At 38.0% G+C, this 20057-nt stretch overlaps 1 protein-coding gene across 2 annotated transcripts in view; it reads left to right on the top strand.

Moving 5' to 3' along the window:
- The window catches only part of CD28 (CD28 molecule), a 669313-nt gene that overhangs the window by 442864 nt on the left and 206392 nt on the right, over positions 1-20057 (top strand). The window lies entirely within an intron of this gene.

Consider the following 20057-nt stretch of genomic DNA (forward strand, 5'->3'; position numbering starts at 1 on the left):
GGTACATAAACAAGCAAGGGGGCACTCACTCCTACCCCCTCTGCAAACAAGCAATGACCTTGTGGAACACAGCTCTAGACTACCAAGTTCATCTGCAAGCACAATTCCTGCCAGGAGAGAAAAACACACTGGCAGATGACCTAAGCAGAAACATCATGGACCCCCATGAATGGGAATTGAATCCACAAATATTCAGAATGATAACACAAAAATAGTGGAGACTGGACATAGATCTGTTTGCATCCCCAATAAACTGCCAGTTACAGAAATTCTGCACAAGGAGTTACCATCCAGAAGCATGGAAAGTGGATGCCCTCTTATTCAGCTGGAAAAACCTGCAAGTATACGCTTTCCCTCCTTTACCTCTCCTTCCAAAGGTACTCATATAAGCCAGGCAAGAAGAGCCAAAGATGATCCTGATTGCACCAGACTGGCCACGCCAGCACTGGTACCCAATCTTAAAGAACTTAGCACAAGAACCACCCTGGATTTTGCCTCAAATCCCACAGTTGCTGACACAGCACAACAATCAGATACTTCACAGCCAGCTAAAGACCTTAAACCTAGCTGCATGGAAAACTCCTTAGTCAAGCAAGCAATGCCTCTCTCCAAAGCTGTTATGGATGTCATTCTGGAGGCCAGAAGGCCTAGCACCAGGAAAGCATACTCAGACAAATGGAAGAGATTCTGTGCCTGAAACCAAGTGCACAGCCTTAACCCTCTTGTCCCAAACATTCCTCAGATACTTCAATATTTAACTGAGATGCTGGACAAGGGCCTCTCCTTCTCATCCATCAAGATCCATGCCTCAGCCATTTCTGCTCATTACAACACGGATCCACCAATTTTTTCTAATCCTTTGCTCAAACAGTACCTCAGAGGGGCTAAAAACATAAGACCGCCCCGTAGAGCACCTACACCAACTTGGGACCTCAACTTTGTTTTGGAAAAATTAACTTTACCTCCTTTTGAGACAGCTAACACAGCAGAATTAAAATACATCTCTTGGAAAACTGCTCTGCTACTGGCAATAACATCAGCACAAAGAGTTTCAGAATTACAGGCACTAATGGCAGTGGAACCTTTCGTTATTTTCCACCAGGGCAGGGTGTCTTTAAGAACTAACCCTACGTTTATGCCAAAGCTGGTATCAAGTGTGGCTCTAAACCAAACTATTCACTTGCCAACTTTTTATCCAAAACCGCAGAACAAAGGGGAGAGACTACTACATTCTTTGGACATTCACAGGCAGTTACGCTTCTACTTGGACAAAACCAAAGCTTTCAGAAAATCTGAGCAATTATTGGTAGCATATGCTGCAGGAGCACAGGGGAAAAGCCATTTCAAAACATACTATTTCAAAATGGATAGGACATTGTATACGTTTCTGCTATACTCACCATGGGAAACCTGTACCTAGCAGCATTAGATCTCACTCCACCAGGGCAACACCCACTTCAACTGCCTTCCTCAGAGGAGTACCTACCAAGGATATTTTGGAAGCAGCAACATGGAGTTCTGTGCATACCTTCACCAAGCATTACCATTTGCCTTTATACCCCAAATCCAGAGCTAGCTTCGCCACTGCTGTGCTGCAGGGCCTTATAGCCACCCCTAATGCCTTATAGAACCAGCCTCCCTAGCTCAGCTTTGGGATTCCACCCAAGTGTAATGACTGCAGCAGTGTAACACGATGAACATAGTACAGTTTTGTACCTACCATAAATGTAGATGTTCGAGTGTAAACACTGCTGCAGTCCAGGTTACCCTCCCTCCTTCCCCTCTTACTTGCTGTTACGTACCTAGGTCTTCTACCATTTACTACCTATGGGGAGTATTTGCTGGTAACTGAAAATGGTTGTTTGCTTTTCTTTTGTATACTTTACTAGCAATTTGAATTGCCTACCTATTTGGGGGCACCTGACATCTGGGGCAAGAAAAACAGAAGAAAATGGCGTTGGCTGCATCTTATATACCCCTGTCGCACTGACGTCAGGGAGGAGGTGACAGCAACCGATGCCGGACCAAGACTTTGGAACTCAGGCCGACTGGGGAACCGCCTGACGGCAGGATAACCCAAGTGTAATGATTGCAGCAGTGTTTACACTCGAACATCTACATTTATGGTAGGTACAAAACTGTACATTTTTGTGGTGCTGCAGTTTTCCTGCTTTAAGGTTGCTTTTGCACATTTATCAAGACCAAATGGCATTCTTATATCATCTGAAAAAGTTTTGACCACCTGCAGTTGTGCTTTCAGTTCCTCATCTGATGAATTGTACATTTTTAAATCTTCTAAAAAAATGAAGCATCTTTACACTTTGTTGTTTTCTGGGAGCCAAACTGAGCCATGATCTAATCTGTTAAGCAGACAGTTTAATTGGTTAAGGGCAAGACAAAACAGCAGTGGTGATGGAAAACGTCACCTTGGAATATCCCCCTTTGAATTTGCATCCATGCAGTAATAGTTTGTCCTTTATCATGGCTTAACTGCAGAGTGGTTTGCCACTCTTTCATGGTCAGTGTAATGTAATCAATCAGTGTAGGGTGTATCTTATACATTTTTAAGCACTCTTTTATCGATGAATGTGAGATATTGTCAAATGCTTTTTGTAGTCTATCCATGCCATTCTTAGATTCTTCCCCTTTTTACAGTTCTCCATTATGACTTTTTTAATAACAAATCATCTTTTGTTCCATATGACTTTCTTTTATTACCCTTTTGTTCTACGGCCATGACTGAGTTTTCTTCTAAATGACTGTAAACTGTCAGCATCAATTCCAGTGCATATTTTATATGTTGTCCGAAGGCAAGTTATTGGTCTATAGTTTTTAGGATAGCTTGCAGGTTCGCTTTTAAGTAGGAGCATTGTTTTTCCCGTTGTTAACCAGGCTGATGTCTGTTCAGGGTGTGCATATAAATAGTTCATACTCATGTCTAAATCTTCATGCAAAGATATTAATACTTTTAGCCAGAAGTTAGGTACTGCATCTGGGCCTGGGGTTTTCCAATATGGAGCTTTTCTTAACTTTGTTTCAGTCTCTGACTGTTACTTCATCCCATTTCTTATCCTGTACATTTGAACTTCTTATTGTATCTTTTACTTCTGTCCATTTAGCATCTTTATTTTCCACAGGATCTTCATAGATATTTCTCCAAAATGTATCTATTTCTTCTTTTTTTGGTGGTGTTTCAATTCCTTTCGCCTTGTTTCCCAATTCTCTATAAAACTTTTTTGGGTCATCAATAAATTGCCTATTTTGTACTTTTCCTTTGTATTTATTTACATATCTCCTAAGTTTTTCTCATTGTGCTATTTTTAGTTTGTTATCCACAACAGTGCACGATAGATCCTGATCTGTTATAATACTGCATTTTGCTTTTATCACGTCTATCTTTTTAAGTATTTTTTGTTGATCTGTTCCTTCTTCTATACTCTTCTAACACTGAAACCTCTTGTCATAATTGCTTTATAGTTTTCTCTATTCCGTACCTCCTTGATGGCATTTGATTTTTCCCCTTCTTTTCCCTTACTGCCCTGTGTTGTTGTGGTAAGACTTTATGTATTACTAATTTAGCTGCGCAGTAATATATCTTATTTACTTCTGTTATATTGCATGAATCTCTATGGACAGTCCTAATTACTGTGTTCATTTGTTTTATCAACCATCTGATTTTTGGATTTTTATTAAGCTTTCTCTCATTGATTTTACTATGTCCGTCCATCTCTATTAAATCAGCAACTCTTCTCTTAGATCATTTTCGTCTAAACTGACGGCACATTCTTTATTCTCCATTTCCTGCGGGCATTCTGTAGAAAGTTCCAGAGCATCTTCCTGTGACATTCTCTGCTCTTTCATCCTTTGTCATCCATTGCTCTTTCATATGAGAACTCACTAGCCTATCTCTCCACAACATTGACTTTGTCGGGGTTGCCATAGTTTCCTGTTCCCTTGCTGTCCAACTCGATCCGAATGTTTGTATTGTTCCTTGCCTTGCTTTCCAACTCCAACTGAATATTTGTACTGGTTTCCTATGAAAGGCTCCAAAGTATCTTCATATGGCAACTGATCAGGTGCTTCCCACTCCACTGGTTTCTCCTTAATTTGGGTTCCTATTGCTCTATCCTGCTGTGATGTTATCTTAGTTAAATTGTATACACTAAATCCTTCAGTTCCCAGGTAATCCATAGCCTCAGTTTCTGTTTCTTTAACTTTTCCATTATTAAGCCTGTTTTCTACTTTTCCTCTTTGTTTTCTTATTGTTTGTATTATACAATATTCCATGTTCTGATGCCTTTGCCTGTATTTCTCGTCAAACATCTTTGGTGCAGCTCTTTTTGTATTGATTTTTTTTTCTCCTTTGCATACATATTGCACCATAATAAGCCTGTTTTTCCTCCTGTTTCTCCTTACTTTGGGGACTTGTTCCATCATACAACCTGTGTTAGACTTTCTAAACTAATTCCTTAACTTTTCTAGTATTCCATAACTTTTTAAACTTTTACTTGACTAATATTCTGTTCTGTGTTCTCTCTTTTTGATCTTATTTTTTATTGTGAAATGTTCCATATCTGGATGCCTTTGCCTGTATTTCTCTTCAAATATCTTTGGGGCTGCCTTTTTGTTTTGATTATTTTGGCTTTGCCCTTTGCGTAAATATTGCACCATATCAGATCTATTTTCTTTCCAATGTCCATATTTCTTTTTTATACCTTTCAAAAGTCTCTAGATTTGGCTCTTTATATTTTCACATTTTCTCAGTCACTTCTTTTTCCAAACAGCCCAAGGTTTCTTCACAGACCTCTCAACCGTACCGAATTCCTCAGTATTTACCAGTTTTGAGGGCAAAATATTGTGGTGCCACAAATTCCTGAGTGGCCCCCTTAATTTCTGAATTTCCCAGTCGTTTTTTTATTACCACTTTAAATTTTTGGTGATATCACCACGCATCACCAGCCTACAGGGTGTGTCCAGTACCTCTGTGGGAGAAATGTACCTTAGGCTATAAATGCATTGCATCCATACACCTCCGACTTAAATTCCACTTGCATCTATTCAAACTATGTGCAAGGCCCCCCTTTTTACAGCCAACTCTTGAGTACAGATTTCATTAGTTAGCAGTTGTTGGGTGAGTTAATTACACCACATTTCCTGCTCACGTGCGCTTTTCCAAGTTCGTTGGTGCATTCTGGCATTGCATTGTATAATTTTGTTTTCTAACAGGTTGGGTAAGTTTCTCTGGGCCACTGTTGAAAAGTCCTGAGATGGGGGTGGCTGTGTCCTACAGGAAATTTCATTTGCAACAGAGACTGCCACCTTCAACTGCAGTTTATGGGGAAGCAACGTTAACAGTTTTTTAGTCTGGTGGTTTCTTTCATTATCCAGTGCTCCATCCAGGGTTTCCGGGCCTTTGGGGCCTTCACCTCCCACTTGTGGAATGCATTCAGGTTTTCTGTCACAGTGGGGCACTCTGATTATTTCTTTGGGGTGGCTATTTGCCATTTTTATCAGTCAACAATCTTCAACCAATGAAGTATTTTCAGCTGCCTCGTTGACACAGGTGGCAGAATGCTTGAAGGTGTCATCCTTCAGACCTTTCTGTATGCTGCACCAGCTGGATTCTCCTGACCATTCAGAAGCATCTGGACCTTTGTGTTGCATAGAGTCCCTGTAACTCAAAGTGTTGTCCTTGCTATTGTGTAGAGAAAAAAGTCAATGCAGACTGAGGCGAGGATGGCAGGGATGCACACAAGGAGGAACTGCAGCACCAGCCTCTTTTCTTATTACTCTCTTCTTCCTGATAATCAGATGTTTTTGGATCGGTTACTGGAGATGGCTGCAACGTTGAATAATACTGCTCAACAGCTGATTGTGGAAGGACTGGCAAAGGCTTGCCAAAGCTGCTGCTGCCATTTTGATCTGAGGTAGTGGATGCATCGGTTGATGGCACAGTGTTGTTTGGGGAGGAGAGAGACTTTACTGCAATCTGCTGATAAGAAATTCAACAAGCTGACCATTGTTGCCATTCCTAGGTGGCCAGATGGGATTTGTGTTGTCATCTCCTCTGGGTCCCTTATCATCCCAAAGCAGTATCTTATGGCTAGCATTGCTGATCGGAAGCTTTCATTTTCCCTCACTAATTCCAATGCACAGGATTTCAGCAGCATCTCTTCCATCCTTCTGTGTCTCTGTCTAGACTGCCTAAATTTCTAAACTGAAATGGGTATGCATGTAAAAAGCACCCCAGTGAGTACCTGTATAAATATATGAACACTGCTCCATACCATGTCATAAATGCATCCACTGCATCTATTTGCATCAGCAGTAAACCCAAGCAACTGAATATCTATGTTGCAGAAAGTATTAAAAAATCCACTGCTGTCTGCCTACAAAGTGAAAGACTGAACCACTTAGATACAAAGAAAAAAAGAAATAGCACATATACGCACTACTTCACTACTTTTCTAAGTGAAGTGATAATGCTTTCCTCACAGTATAGTGCTGTAAATAAAATGAACACACAAAAGAAACTGTTAGCACTTCCTAAAGTGCAAATTACCCTTCCTCCACGGCACTATAACCTGAGCCATCACACTAAAAGTTGTTTGAATGTAAACAATAAGATCACCTCACCTACCAGCTTAATCAAAACAATGGGATCTGCAGGGAATCTTGACACTCCACCTTTAAGCAGGCAGCTTTTTCTGAGTGAATGAGTTAAATCAGTATTTACCCCTGAATGTATCTGATGGAAGCGAAAAGCCACTGGACTGTCCAGATTTTTGTTTTTTATGTCTCTTATATGTTCCTGTAATCTGACCTTAAACACTCTTTTAGTCTCCCCTATATAAAAAAGGCCACAGGAACAGAACAAATAATATATCACTCCCTTTGTAGTGCAGGAGTAAATAGCTGTAGGCTTAAAATTTATCCCATTTATTTTCTAAAATAATCTAACCACATGATTACACACTGAACACTTGCCACATGCAAATAAATGTACCTAAACTAACCAAAGGCCTTGTGAGAATTTCAGTAGGAAGAACAAATAAATTCTGTGAAACCAAATCCTTGATGTTTCTACCTCTTTTATAAGAGATAGATAAAAACTTAGGCAAAGGTTTGACCCCGTTCTTACCTTTAGAAAGGAAGGGCCAATAATATTTAATAATTTTAACTATCTCATTACTATAAATATTACAAGAGGTGACAAAATACATTTTTTTTGTTTTCCCCAAACATAGTGCTATTACTAATATTTTTGCCTACTTTTTTAACTACACCAGTTAAATCACTAATGTCTTTATTCAAATATATTAATTTATTCAAAGAATTAATAACTAACTTATCCCCATAGCCCCTTTGTTTAAAGGCTATGCGTGACTGTCTAATCTCATCTTTAAAAACTTCAATGCTACTACATAACCTACTTACCCTTAACAATTCATTATATGGTAAGTCATTCAGTGTATGGGGGGTGGCAGCTCCTGCTATCTATAAAATGAGCTCCATCATTAAATTTCTTATGTATTCTAGTGTCAATAAAACTGCCATTAATATTCAACTCTAAGTCCAGATAAAACAACAGATTTGCCTTTTTGAAAACCATCAAATTCTAAGTCAAAATGGTTAATCTTGAGAGATTCCACAAAAATTCAACTAAATTTTCACCACCCTTACATAAAAAAATTAAATCATTTATAAACCTATTATATAAAACAACATGATCCCTCCAAAAATTCCATTTTATACAAAAAATGAGTTTCGAATAACCCCATGATCACATTTGCATACATGGATGCAAATGATGCACCCATGGCTGTTTCTTGCAATTGTTGATATATACAGTCATTAAACTCAAAAAATTATGAGTTAAACTACAATATAATAATTCTATAACATAAGTACTAACTGGACTTGTACTGAAGAAAAATCTAAGGGCTTCTAACCCAACTGTGTGTGTAATACTAGTATAAAGACTCTTTATATCAATAACAATCCAGAAAAAAACTTTCTTCACATTTCTGGGGGGAGGAAATATTTTTATGGATCTTTGGCAGGCAGTAAAATTTTGCTAGAGAACCCCCTTCAACTTTAAACCTCACCTCCCTATCTTGTTTAGTAAGGTAACCTAATCTATATCCCTTATGTAGTAATTCTTTAAAACTTTCAATGGCTTTATAGTAATCTTTTTCTTCTACTACTTGATAAACATTTCTGTCAGAAAGATGAACCATGCACATTTTCAAGTATTGCATAGAATGCAGAATAACAATTTTCTGGCCTTTGTTGGAAGGTTTACTAACAATATCCTTCCTTTCACTCAAATGTAATGCCTTCCATTCTGCTTTATTTAAATTATAACATATTTTATTTTTTTCTTTATAAAAATCTATTAAACTAGCTTCCATAGCACAGTTAACCATTAAAGACAAATGCTGAATAACAACATTTGAAAATGGAGGAATGTTACTTCTGTATGAAACTTTAGAGGTATCTAGTAGGTAGTAGGCATTAATAGCATCCTCAGAATCCATTGATGAGTTACAAGAAAAATATAAATCACACTCCTCTTTTTCCCCATCTGATTCAATAAGTGAAACATTCTCATGAACAATATTTATGTTCTTAAAATAGTCTAATAGATACATTTTTCTAAATAACTTAAACAATTCTATTTTAAGAACATGTAGCCTTGGTAAAGTAATAGGGATAAACTTAAGCCTACATTGTAACACTGAAAGTTCAGTTGCAGTTAAAGAAGCACCAGAGAAATTTACAACTGTATTTTCACATTCAATCACATTAGTTTGTGTAATCAAATTACACACAATATCATAATCAATATCTGTTTTTCTTACTGTTGTATTTGTTAAAATGTCCATCCTTGTTGGTCTCAAAACGTTCACGCTTATGGTTTCTATTTTCGTTGCCTCGTCTCCCAGAGTTATGAAAATTGTCCTGTCAGTAATTCAGCTGTTGTGGTTGTGGTAGCGGGGGGAAAAGCTGTTGCGTCATTCTCCGACTCCCCTGCACTACTGTTCACCTCAAAAGAAGCAAAAGAGACGTTGGCTTGCCTCTTACATTTACTGGAAGTGGCTATGGAACTTCCATGTCGATACTGATTGACCAATTTTTTAAAAAATTCCCCAAGCTATAATCTCAGAGATCTCTCTCTAATTTATTTTCCTTTTAATAATGTCACAGGAATTCTTGTCAAGTGTTATATTCATAGAAGAAAGTAATTGTTCAAAGCGAGCTGAGCCAACTTGTGCAGATAAAGTGGAACAAGAAGTTGAAATTTCTTCCTTCAGCTTCCGCTGTTTTAAGATATCTCTTTCAATGAGAATTTGTATCCACTCTCTTACACATTTATGGGCTGCCATCACCCACCTGGTTTCAAATTTGGCATCAATGGCATCAGCGAAATCAAAGGGAGTAGTAGGGCTTTTACCGAACCTAAGACCTTGTGGTATAATATCAAGATCTAGGTAGCATTTTAAGCCCAAAATATAGAAATGAACCACATTTTCTTTAATTAGCAGTCTCTCTAGAGTCAATATCATTACAGATGTCTACAGAAAAATTACCAGCAGCCAGTCCATTAATGTTCAGGAAAGGGTTATTATATCTCTTGTGTCTACCTTCTTCAAGAAGTCTTTCCCAAATTTTGGTTGGCTCTGCACCTTGGACTGAAGTTCCCACCAGGGATACATTCCTCATCGCTGCACCATGTTGGGAATTAGTTCTCTGGGTGGATTAGGAGGGACTCACAGTATCTTCCCGAAATATATGTGGCAACTGCATAAGTGAATCACTAGTCATCGAAAACCACACAACAACCAGAAAGAAACGTAAAATTAAAAACAATAAGGCTAGTGAAAAACACTGTATATATCAACAATTGCGAGGAACAGCCATGGGTGGATCTTTTGCATCCATGTATGCAAAATTGGTCATGGGATTATTCAAAATTGATTTTTTTGTATAAATTGGAATTTTTTAGGGAGCATGTTGTTTTATATAATAGGTTTATAGATGATTTAATGTTTTTATGTAAGGGTGTTGAAAATTTAGTTGAATCTTTTGTGGAATCTCTCCAGATTAACCATTTTGACTTACAATTTGATGGTTTACAAAAAGGCAAATCTGTTGTTTTTCTGGATTTAGAGTTGAATATTAATGGCAGTTTTATTGACACTAGCATACATAGGAAATTTAATGATGGAGCTCATTTTATAGATAGTAGGAGCTGCCACCCCCCTCATATGCTGAATGCCTTACCATATAATAAATTATTAAGGGTAAGTAGGTTATGTAGTAGCACTGAAGTTTTTAAAGATGAGATTAGACAGTCATGCATAGCCTTTAAACAAAGGGGCTATGGGGGTGAGTTAGTTATTAATTCTTTGAATAAATTAATATATTTGAATAAAGACAATAGTGATTTAACTGGTGTAGTTAAAAAGTAGGCAAAATAATAGTAATAGCACTATGTTCTGGGAAAACAAAAAATGTATTTTGTCACCTCTTGTAATATTTATAGTGACGAGATAGTTACAATTATTAATTATTGTTAGCCTTTCCTTTCTAAAGGTAAGAATGGGGTCAAACCTTTGCCTAAGTTTTTGTCTATCTCTTATAATAGAGGTAGAAACATCAAGGATTTGGTTTTCCAGAATTTATTTTTTTACTTCCTACTGAAATTCTCACAAGGCCTTTGGTTAGTTTAGGTACATTTATTTGCATGTGGCAAGTGTTCAGTGTGTAATCATGTGGTTAGATTATTTTATAAAATAAATGGAATAAATTTTAAGTCTACAGCTATTTACTCCTGCAGTACAAAGGAAGTGATATATTCTTTGTCCTGTTCCTGTGGCCTTTTTTACATAGGGGAGACTAAAATAATGTTTAAGGTCAGATTATAGGAACATATAAGAGACATAAAAAACAAAAATCTGGATAGTCACTCAGTGGCTTTTCACTTCCATCAGATACATTCAGGGGTATATACTGATTTAAACACTTGCATTTTTGAACATGTTTGTGTTAAAGATGTTGCTGTGTTAAAAAATATATATTGTTATATAAAGAAACAGTTTTTATATTGAAATATGGCCCACTGTTGCCTCAGGGCTTGAACAAAGAAGTTGAGTGGAAGGCTCTTTTACAAAGAAGTGTTAATTATTCTATTGTCTTAATTGTTTTAATTTTCTAATTGATGCTGGGTGATATACTCTGTTATTTAACTGTGGAGTATTTTTAGTTTGTATTAACTCTGAGAAAGGCTTGTTTGCTGAGGCGCTAGAGTATTATATATTACATTTTATTCGTGACCAACCTTGCAGTCTATGTTTTTCACTAGCCTTATTGTTGTTTGAAAGGATAGCCTAATTTCCCTGCCTCAGAATCTAGCAATACCTTATCAGTGCGTTCACTATGCCTTTGCAGGTGGAACTTTCTTCTATATTATATTCCAGTAGAGCTATCTCTCCTGTGCTATGATTTCTATATTTTCTCTAGCACCAACTGGCTTGTTTACATCACAGATTGAAATCATGTTGAATTACTATAACCACACAGTATTCCAGAATATGTACCCATGACATGTTTGTTGCAAACTACTATTACTTCTTCATGTAATGTACTCTTTCTCTCTCTTTTGTATTGCTTTGTATTATTTTGGCTTATTTTGTATTGTTTCATATTGTTGTACATTGTTGTTTGATTTATTAAGTAACAGTGGAGCTTATCTACCCGAGCCTCCACTGAAAAAGGACCTGTGTCCAGTCGGACTTTCCCGGTAAACAAATGTAAAATAAATAAACAATTACATAAAAATAAAATATGGCTAGCCTAGTAATTACCCATATATGAACTTATAATGTACACTTTAAATTAAGAAATATAAGAAAATATAATAAATACATAAAGAATGAACATTTAAGGGATAATTAGTAAGAAAGGCAAAAGCTGATTTATGAGAGGGAAGAAGAAAGGGTTAAATTGAAAAAAGGCGGTATTAGTTAGAGGGTAGGTGGCTAGAAAAGACTGAGAAGGAAGATAGTGGATGGATAATGCAGAGTAGGAGAAAGATGGATAGGTGTGCATATGAGAACAGGAGAAAGAAAATGGGAACTTTAGCTTAGCCTGGAGAGCAGGAACAGAGGCTATAGAAATACTTTGTCTTTTGAGGTCTTGGAGGAGACTGTTTGTGTAGTAGTTGTGGCAGGGAGTTTCACAGCTTTGCAACATATGTGGAATTTAAGGAGTCACCCAAAGTGTTATGGGATTTTTTTAACAAGAAGATCCTAATTTTTAGAAAAAAGTAGCTCAGTAAGAAAGTAACACTGACGAAGAGAATTGGGGGAGAGGCATATGTCAATAAAGAATAGAATGCTATGGGCTAGTTTTGTCTGGGAAACACTCATATAGTTTAATAATTTAAGCCAGTTTAATTTTCTGAGGACTAAACAGGGATGACACTGATATTGCCAACATCCTGGCAGATAGGTTCAGTGCTAATTTACCCCCCTCTCACCCCCTAAAGGGCCCGTCTGTATACTGGAAGAATGCAAAGTTCCTGTAATCACCGTTGCACAGGTAAAAACCACACTCTCCAAAGCCAAGAACACAGCATCCATGGGACCTGACAACATCCCAGGCTGTGTTCTACACAAACTGCAGAATGAATTGGCACCCCACCTAAGCACCATCTTTAATTATAGCCTCACCTCAGGCTTTGTGCCCACTGAATGGCGCACAGCAACAGTTATCCCACTCCACAAAGGGGGAACCACCAAGGTCCCCGGGAACTACCGCCCCTTAGCCTAACGAGCCTGGTCTGCAAGGCCATGGAACATATCATCATGGATCTTATACACAAAGACATTGGTAATTTCCAAACTCTGGACCCCACCCAGTTCGGGTTTGTAAAAGGCAGATCGTGTCACCTAAACCTGATAGACTTCTCTGAAGCAGTCACCAAAGCCGTAGACGAGGGTAAGGTGGTTCACACAGCCTATCTAGAGCTCGCCAAGGCTTTTGACACCATCCTCCACTCTGGAATTATAGATAAACTCACTAAACTAGGTATAAATCCCTATGTCACAAGATGGGTTGCCAACTGGCTCACTGATAGAATCCATACTGTGAAAGTAGCAAACTCCAAATCCAACTTCAGACCAGTGACAAGTGGAGTACCACAAGGTTCAGTCCTGGGTCCTCTCCTGTTTGGTATCTACTTTTCTGAAGTACAGGCTAACACAGAAGGTCTTTGGCTAATGAAGATCACAGATGACTGCAAACTAGGAGCCGTAATTGAAACTCCTAATGATGTGGACATCCTACAAAAGGGCCTCATGGAGACAAATGCCTGGTGTCAAAGCCATAGCCTCAAGCTCAATGCCAAAAAGAGCACTGTCATCCCCTTTGGTAAAAACTCTGTACCCATGAGTTACCACATAGGTGGTAGTCTACTTAACACTGAAAGTGTGATGAGACCTTGGGACACAGCTGGACAGTAGTCTCTCCTTTGATAATCACATCGTCACAGTAGTCAGGAAATCCTTCTACGTGGCACACCTCATCACAAAAGGTTTCTCATCCAGGAAAAAGGAGGACATTGTTCCCCTCTACTCGTCACTCATTAGACCCATTATAGGGTACAACGCCCCTTTTTGTATGTACCTCACAAGACATCTACAACAACTGGAAAGGCCATAGAAATACCTCACAAAGAGGATTACCGGCCTCAAACAGATGCCCTACGCAGACCGTCTCAAAAAATTCCAGCTTTACTCCGTCGCATATCGCCTACTCAGAGGCGATCTCTGCCTAACATACAAAGCTATGTCAAGCCCACAGCTGTTGGACATGCTCCACTTAAAGAAATCCCAATCCCTCCGAGCTACACACTCTAGGGCCCTAAACCTTGTCACTACAATAAACAGAACATGCTGGAGGGATAGATTCCTGTCCCAGAGACTTCCCATACTCTGGAACAAACTACCTATCTATATCAAACAAAGCTCCTCATTAGCACTCTTCAAGAAAAATCTTGATGATTGGATGGGAAATAGGAAATTCACCCCGGGGATCACCTCTGTTGCTCTGCTCGACAGGAGCACAGGAAAATAATTTTCTTGGGTGGTGAAAGCCAGGGTATCTTTTTGCTAGGCTTATATAGGCCCTAGGGCCAATAGCCTAGTACCTGCCTATGAGTACAGTGGGGCATACTCGTAGCAAATTTGGTAATTTTGTTGTAGCACTGCTCTAGTTTTCATAATTGTGATATATTAACTTTAGTAAGAACAGGTGACACATAAAGATGACTCAACAGGAGATAGGATACAGCAATGGTTTTACGTGAGTGGGCATTAAGAAAGTTGGATACTATATAGAGAAGGTAAAAACAAAGTTACCTGACAAGCAAAGCACCCTCAAAACGAAAAAACAGACTGTCCTTTATTAAGACAAACAGGTATAACATATAGTAAACTTGTGAAAACACACATAAATAGACTCATGAGTTAAAAACACATATGTTAAAACATATATAGCACGACATGTTTTAGATAAAGGATCTTCACATTGTTTTAAATTCATGGTCCTTGAGACTTTAACAAGAACTAATAGGCTAGGTAACATTAAAAGCCACACAGAAGGGATAGAGAACAAATGGATTCTTAGGCTACAAGCCCATTTTTATGGGCTCAATGATAAGATATCCCTCAAACCCTTTCTAGCCAGTAGACCCTTGAACCACTGAATTCTACACATTTATATTATGTATTTAATATTCATGTTTTTAATATATGTTTTAATATATGTTTTAACATATGTGTTTTTAACTCATGAGTCTATTTATGTGTGTTTTCACAAGTTTACTATATGGTTTCAATTCAACACATCATTACATCATTACTTTTCTTAATTAAATTATTAGTGTTAATATATGGTATATGGTATATGGCATATTCATTATTCATACATCTCTGAAAGAAGAAGAACCAACGCCTAAAAAGCTTTACCCTGTCTATTTTTATACCTGTTTGTCTTAATAAAGGACAGTCTGTGGAAGATTTGGTGAGATTTATTTGCAGCCTGGTGCACTCCTCACTTTTGGACTACTATATAGAGAAGGCCTAATTTGTGGTGATTTTTTTTGATAGACTGTAAAATTGTACTTGCTCTCTACACATGGTTTGGGTGTATAGAACATTAATTTACTTTGGTGGGATTTAGAAGCAGCTGAGCCTGAGAGAGCCAAGTCTTAGTGGAGGTAAATGATTGTTGATATTTTGTAGAGAGGATATTGGGGATGCAGAGGAGATAAGAGTAGCACAATCAGCATATTGGATAAGAGTAGCCTGAGATGAGGCAGAAGCTGGGTTATTATATAATCACGTTAAATAAGAGAGAGAGACAAATATAATCCCTTGTGGGACCCTGGTTGATACTGGCAGGTAAGAATACCTCACTAAACTAGGTATAAATCCCTATGTCACAAGATGGGTTGCCAACTGGCTCACTGACAGAACCCATACTGTGAAAGTAGCAGACTCCAAATCCGACTTCAGACCAGTGACAAGTGGAGTACCACAGGGTTCAGTCCTGGGTCCTCTCCTGTTTGGTATCTACTTTTCTGAAGTACAAGCTAACACAGAAGGTCTTCGGCTAATGAAGATCACAGATGACTGCAAAGTAGGAGCCGTAATCGAAACTCCTAATGATGTGGACATCCTACAAAAGAGCCTCATGGAGACAGATGCCTGGTGTCAAAGCCATGGCCTCAAGCTCAATGCCAAAAAGTGCACTGTCATCCCCTTTGGTAAAAACTCTGTACCCATGAGCTACAACATAGGTGGTAGTCTACTTAACACTGAAAGTGTGATGAGACCTTGGGACACAGCTGGAGAGTAGTCTCTCCTTTGATAATCACATCGTCACAGTAGTCAGGAAATCCTTCTAAATGGCACACCTCATCACAAAAGGTTTCTCATCCAGGAAAAAAGAGGTCATTGTTCCCCTCTACTCGTCACTCATTAGACCCATTATAGAGTACAACTCCCCTTTTGGTATGTACCTCACAAGACATCTACAACAACTGGAAAGGCCACAGAAATACCTCACAAAGAGGTTTACCGGCCTCAAATAGATGCCCCACGCAGACCATCTAAAAAAACTCCAGCTTTACTCCGTCGCATATCGCCTACTCAGAGGCGATCTCTGCCTAACATACAAAGCTATGTCTAACCCACAGCTGTTGGACATGCTCCACTTAAATCCCAATCCCTCCGAGCTACATGCTCTAGGGACCTAAACCTTGGCACTACAATAAACAGAACATGCTGGAGGGATAGATTCCTGTCCCAGAGACTTCCCATACTCTGGAACAAACTACCTATCTATATCAAACAAAGCTCCTCATTAGCACTCGTCAAGAAAAATCTTGATGATCAGATGGGAAATAGGAAATTCACCCCGGGGATCACCTCTGTTGCTCTGCTCGACAGGAGCACAGGAAAATAATTTTCTTGGGTGGTGAAAGCCAGGGTATCTTTTTGGCTAGGCTTATATAGGCCCTAGGGCCAATAGCCTGGTACCTACCTATGAGCAGAGTGGGGCATACTGGTAGCAAATTTGGTAATTTTGTTGTAGCACTGCTCTAGTTTTCATAATTGTGATATATTAACTTTAGTAAGAACAGGTGACACATAAAGATGACTCAACAAGAGATAGAATACAGCAATGGTTTTACGTGAGTGGGCAGTAAGAAAGTTGGATACTATATAGAGAAGGCCTAATTTGTGGTGATTTTTTTTTTTGATAGACTGTAAAATTGTACTTGCTCTCTACACATGATTTGGGTGTATAGAACATTAATTTACTTTGGTGGGATTTAGAAGCAGCTGAGCCTGAGAGAGCCAAGTCTTAGTGGAGGTAAATGATTATTGATATTTTGTAGAGAGGATATTGGGGATGCAGAGGAGATAAGAGTAGCACAGTCAGCATATTGGATAAGAGTAGCCTGAGATGAGGCAGAAGCTGGGTTATTATATAATCACGTTAAATAAGAGAGAGAGACAAATATAATCCCTTGTGGGACTCTGGTTGATACTGGCAGGTAAGAAGAGAAGTCAGAGTTTGCCTGCCTGAGCATGGTTAGTGAGGTATCTAGAAAACCAGTTAATTATTGGGTAAGATAAACCTAAAGAGGAAAGGAAGTGAAAATTTAGAACAAGATACAGTATCAAATATTCTGGAGAGGTCAAATATGATGGACGACATATGTTTATTTCTACTTTGCAGGTAGTTTGGGTTAGGGCTAGTGGATATGTGTCTTGTGTGTTGTCGGGTTTCTGGCGTCATTTCGGTCCTGTCGGGTTTATTTCATACCCTTTTTTTGTAAATAGTGTTAAGGATGGATAGGAAGACAGTATTTTTATGTCTTTACATCCGTTTTTCATAGACAACCCAGGACAGTAGTGTAGCAAGGATGGGAAAAAGGGGGAACTGCCCTGGCACAAAGTGTTAGAGATGTGATCGAGAGGTTAGTTGTGGAGACTAGTTACTTTTTCTGTATTGAAATGCACTTGAGTTTTTTTTTTTTTGTTTTTGTTTTTAGCTCTTCACTTGAAGAGCTGGGACCTTTGGACTGGCTGAACTGCTATAGGAAGTCAATTGTCTTTTTACAGTAATCCAAAGACTTTTTTTGTTTTGCTTTTTGTCTTGTGTTGAGGGCTGAGGAGGCATGGATTTTGTGATGTGTGATTGGCTGAATCAGTTTTTCATATGGTTCTGCTGGGAGTTGACTGAATTAATGTCAGGAAATTAAGATTTGTTTGAAGTGCTTTTAATAAGTTGATATGATTCTCATATACCACAGGGTGCTAGTGGAGCCAGCTGTGCCTCTGACCCAGGAGAACTGTCTGGTTTAATGATTTGCGCAGAGTCACATGTTAGGCAAATGAAGGCTGAGGAAATCCAACACTGGACTAAAAGAAAAAGATTTTTAATATCTCATAGCCTTGCTCCATTGCACTAACTCCCAGACAACTTGAGTGTTGCCACTTTTGGTTCCAGAGGATCTTGTTTTACCCTTCAGCTTCTTTAAGTTATCTATGTGTCCGAAAGAAGTATCCTTACTGAAAGCCTTCCTTTACATGGTGTTTTTACAATTTAATGGATGTGGGACCAGCTAATTAAAAACACTTTAAACAAATCTCAATCCACTGACTTTAATTCAGTGATTTCCCAGATCAACCATATGAAATACTGATAGAAACTGTTAGTTTTTCATCTACTATGACTTAAATGTACTAAGTCCAAATTTGTGCAACTTGGTAGTAAGATAAGATTTGTTTTTATATGGAAAAAATGATTGCCTTAAAAAGACATTGATCCTCTGGAAAAACACTTTCATTGAACTCTCCAAACATTTTGTGATTTTTTTTTTGTTTCCTGTAGGGAAATGGTTGTCAATGACCTGGGTTTCATCTAAAGTTTCTTCATTCTTTATTCAGGTGATATGATTTGTTTTGAAATTAGGAATAACTTAGGTATATTTTAATTCTGAATCCTGTCTGAACTTAAAAGAACTGGCAGCTTAGCCAGGGAAAATAAGTTCTTAGTCAAATGACAGAATTCCTTTAAAGAAAGTTTAAGAGTTGTAGAGCAGACCATTAAATACTGAAAATGCTCACAACGGGATATTTTACAAAAGGTTCCCATAAATTCTGCCTGCACATGATTATGATGAATTTTTTATAGAAATGTTTCATTTACAAAAAAAAAATAATGAATGAATGAATAGGTTTGTAAGCAACAGCTAGTTCAAGACAGTAATGAGGATGAGAAATTCCAAAGTTGGCCTAAAATAGTGGCCAAGCAACGTTTCTTGGCCTTAACTGAGCAGATGTTTTTTTGTGAGGACAGAGAAAGATGAGCAGAATGTGATTAAACTGAAAAAAATATTGGAAATTCTTGAGTCTAGCATACTCATCACGATAGAGAACTGGCATAAATGCAGTATAGAGAAATGTGCCAATTTGTTTCTTGTTCAGAAACATTTAACAGTGTTTTGTAATACTCTGAAATAAAATGGTTAGCACATATGAGTTCCTGTAAAAGAAAGAAAAAAAATTAAACAAACCACAGAAAAAAACAGTTTGATGACTCATTGTCCCATAAACTTTCTGAGAAGAAAGACTATTTTAATTTGCCTGTTAAATTGCTCAAGGTGATAGCTGGGGCATTGAAGGATGGATAGGGGCATTATAATTAGAAAAACTATATAACTCAGCTTCAACATGTAAGAATGGGGAAAGAAGAAACTTCACGTGCATTGTTACTTATCTGTTTAAACACAGCGATTTCTGATATACTATTTGTATTTCACAGTTTTCATATAAAGTTCTTTTTGTTTTCTTCAGAGTGTATCATTCTGCTGAATTATGCAGTCTGTAGCCAAAGTACTTGCTGGTTGTCTTTAGATGAGTTGAACCAGTTGACTGTTTTAGTTCATTTCAGCTTTATTTACAACTCTGTTGGCTTTGAAGTAAGTGGGCTGGCCCAGTTGACCATTTTTAGTCACATCCTAAAGTACAGTAAAAACAAAGAAGTATGTCTGTATAGTTACAAATAATCATTGTACAATAAATGGGCATTAGTATTCAAAAGTGTGCATGCTGAATGGATACCTAATCAGAGTGCTCGGCTATACAACTCTGCTTGAGCTTTCTAGAAGTACAATAGATCAGACCGACAATAATAATTTCTATCAGCTATTCACAACTTTGCAGAACTATCCTGATTTTCCTCATATTTTTGACTCATGCCTTATAAAATATTGTTTTTCTACTAAATCAGTCAGGATCTAAGACTTAAATGAATATGTTACATCAAGGAAATTGCTGAAATGAGTGATGCTCAAACCTTTACCTTAAGTTGAAAGTAACATTTCATAGGCCAAACAAAGCTGTTTAAGGAAAGTCTGACAAAGTAGTTTGTTTTCTAAAATTGTGAAGAGCTCTTTCATTTCCATGATGATG

Source organism: Protopterus annectens, chromosome 2.part0, assembly GCF_019279795.1.
Source record: "Protopterus annectens isolate FY-2018-M chromosome 2.part0, PAN1.0, whole genome shotgun sequence".
NCBI lineage: Eukaryota > Metazoa > Chordata > Ceratodontiformes > Protopteridae > Protopterus > Protopterus annectens.